Here is a 3,417-nt window from a genome sequence, read left to right as displayed (position 1 = left end):
GAGGGCCCCAAGGCTTTAGCAAGCTTATAATGTTCGGGTGGACGCGGAAGGCGTGGTGGTAAGGGAACCAACTTCTGTGGGTCATTCGTTAAAAATTGGGAACGATACCAGAGAAGGATTAGCATGGGCCCTGCGCCAAGGATGACACGCATAAATCGAGAAAGTATCGCAACTTTTTTGCTTGTTGCGTGGTCGGTGTGCTCCGGCTGATAGTGAGCATTGTAACTGTGCGGCTGTTAAGGTGGGAAAACGGACAGAGAAACGAAGGACGCGCAAAAGCTTAAAGCATGAGGGAAGAGGGGATCGAACCCCCGACCGCTGGGACTGGAATCCAGCGCTCTACCACTGAGCTATTCCCCCGATACCAAACCCAATGTCCACACATGCAGACTCCATCCACACACCGATACGCATTACAAGATCCACAATTTCTACCCACTCACCCCGCCACATCTCACCCTTCTTTACTTCTACGACGAAACCACGTCACGAGCACCTCGCACACATCTCTCCGCTCATCGAAGCGTCGTTTGAAGTGGCGGAGCCCTTACCGATGCGTCGCAGCAGCTTTAAGGAAAGGAGTTGATGTGGCAATGTGGCATGCGCTGAGTTGGCGGTGATGTAGTAGTTGACGTATGGTGTATGCATGGACGGTGAGTGCGATGTATGCATGTTCGTGCGTATGCTTTTATTGTGGTGTATGTGGTGCTCGTGCTGTGAATGTGTCTCTTTGAGTCGAGGTCCGTAAGCCCCTATAGCTCAGTGGTAGAGCACTCGCTTCGTAAGCGAAAGGTCGGTGGTTCGATCCCGCCTGGGGGCTCTTCTTTTGCCTCTCCTGCCTCACTACTTCCTTACCGATGCCTTCAGCTTACTAGCTTGCTAGTTTGCTAGTTTGCTATTGTGCACTTTGCGTGACCAGCCTGTCCGTAGCCACACTCAATACTCGCTCTGTTGTACGCTGACTGCTCTTCATTATTGTTCCACCACATCTAGTACCTAGACACCAACATTCAGATCTTCCAGATGAATTCTTGGTGTTGCGGCTGCTCGACGCCGTAGGTAAAGTCGTGCCGAAGACTGCTGTCGCGTGTGAATCGTGTCTGTGACAATATATAAGAAGATATCATCACGAGCAGCAACAACTGTCGGATCCGCTAGCATGATGTCACTGAGTCTGACCGTGCAAGTTGCCCCCCCCCCTGTTGAGAGTATTATGTACGAGATGATATCCGTGGCGGGTAGAACATAAGCAGCGTACGTAGGTGGTGGCCAACATGCCACCAGCCGAAGACATGCAGAGGTGAAAGACGCTGAATGTTTTGACGATTGAAGATTGTGCTGCCGGCGAGTGTGGATGTTCTCTCTTAGTGTTGTCAGTATTTGATAAAGGCGTACGGTATGCGCCGTATCTATGGGTGGTAGCACAGGTCGTGACGGTATGTGCGGGGTGGTCGTGAGTTTGGTTTGGTTAGTTTGAATCTGATGAGGGTGGGAGTGGACATCTATGTTTTTGTTGCATAGCGATGACAGCTTGGCCGAGTGGTTAAGGCGTTAGCCTGCTAAGTTAATGGGGCAACCCGCGTGAGTTCGAATCTCACAGCTGTCGTTTTCCTTTACCTCAGCAGACTCGCGGTAGCAAAAGCGGCTATTTCCTGGCCTGCTGACCAGGTAGATAGATACCTCTGCTTGTTGCTGGATAATGGTCCCGACCAACACACGTGGCCAAGCGTGTGAAGACATTGCGCAGCTAATCTGGAAATGCTGGTGGATGCATGGACTGGGCTGGTAGTCCTTCTCTTTTCGACGAAAGTGGTTCTGGATGTGAGGCCCAAGGCTAGCAGCTATATGTCGGTGACGCGGGTCGTGTGGTAGGAACCACTTCGGTGGTCATCCGTAAAAATTGGAACGATACAGAGAAGATTAGCATGGCCCCTGCGCAAGGATGACACGCATAAATCGAGAAGTATCGCACTTTTTGCTTGGTGGCGTGGTCGTGGGCTCGGCTGATGGTGAGCATTGTAACCGTGCGGCTGTTAAGGTGGGAAAACGGACAGAGAAACGAAGGACGCGCAAAAGCTTAAAGCATGAGTAAAAAGGGGGGACCGAACCCCCGACCGCTGGGACTGGAATCCAGTGCTCTACCACTGAGCTATTCCCCCGATACCAAAACCCAATGTTTACACATGCAAACTCCATCCACACACCGATACGCATTACGAGATCCACAATTTCTACCCACTCACCCCGCCACGTCTCACCCTTCTTTACTTCTACAACGAAACCACGTCACGAGCACCTCGCACACATCTCTCCGCTCATCGAAGCGTCGTTTGAAGTGGCGGAGCCCTTACCGATGCGTCGCAGCAGCTTTAAGGAAAGGAGTTGATATGGCAATGTGGCATGCGCTGAGTGGGCGGTGATGTAGTAGTTGACGTATGGTGTATGCATGGACGGTGAGTGCGATGTATGCATGTTCGTGCGTATGTTTTTATTGTGGTGTATGTGGTGCTCGTGCTGTGAATGTGTCTCTTTGAGTCGAGGTCCGTAAGCCCCTATAGCTCAGTGGTAGAGCACTCGCTTCGTAAGCGAAAGGTCGGTGGTTCGATCCCGCCTGGGGGCTCTTCTTTTGCCTCTCCTGCCTCACTACTTCTACAAACAAGTACAGTAGTGCACAGCTGATCAACGCAAAGCTTCGTTTTCGAATGAGGGACCGACTCATTTGAGTTCGTGATGTTGTAAAGTGAGCCTTGTTTCCTAGAAATATTGCTGTTGTGACCAGATGGTGATAGTATCTTGCTTTTTGGATTATTACTCTCATATGTAAACAGGACTCCCGATTAATGCATAAGTATATTAATTAATGTACTTTTTTAATGAGCGCGGTTGAAAATGCATAATGTATGGGAAGAAAAATTATGTCTTCACACTTTAAAACTAGTTTTTGTATGTAAAGGCCATGCTACGTCAAACAAAATGATACTTACGAGCCATTTAGAGTTATCGAGATAATCGAGCTTAAAGTTGGCCAATTAATTTTCGCACTTAACCGGAAAACAGGTGACATTTATTGTAAACTTCCATTCGAAGAAAAACTGTAAACCTACCCCTTAATCAATTTGCCTTTAAACAAGGAGCCTTTAAAATAACACTTGAATTTTTAAAAAATTGAAAAAAAATATTGAGCTCACAACACTCCTAAAAGTTATGGTCATTTCGAGGGTCCATAAATGGAGATAATATTTGTGAGCGACCACAACTTGTTCAGTTTTAAGCATTATGGCTTATAAGGGCTCAAAAGATAGAGGAGACGCCCCGCTTTCCTTAAATCGCGATTCGTACTTAGGTCATTTTGTTTTGGGTTGTCTCACACATATTATGTGGTTTCCATTATTGGCCATTATGCGTGGACGGGTTTCT

The 3,417-nt window shown here is 48.2% G+C and overlaps 1 non-coding gene across 1 annotated transcript; it reads right to left on the bottom strand.

Moving 5' to 3' along the window:
- Nucleotides 1-2,087: 2,087 nt before the first annotated feature.
- On the bottom strand, nt 2,088-2,159 carry PITG_29389. The gene has a single exon. It is a non-coding gene; the product is annotated as a tRNA-Trp (tRNA).
- Nucleotides 2,160-3,417: the final 1,258 nt, after the last annotated feature.

This window comes from Phytophthora infestans, genomic scaffold (assembly GCF_000142945.1).
Source record: "Phytophthora infestans T30-4 supercont1.65 genomic scaffold, whole genome shotgun sequence".
Lineage (NCBI taxonomy): Eukaryota > Oomycota > Peronosporomycetes > Peronosporales > Peronosporaceae > Phytophthora > Phytophthora infestans.
Note: the sequence above shows the minus strand (reverse complement) of the source record. Positions and strands in the feature narration are given on the sequence as shown.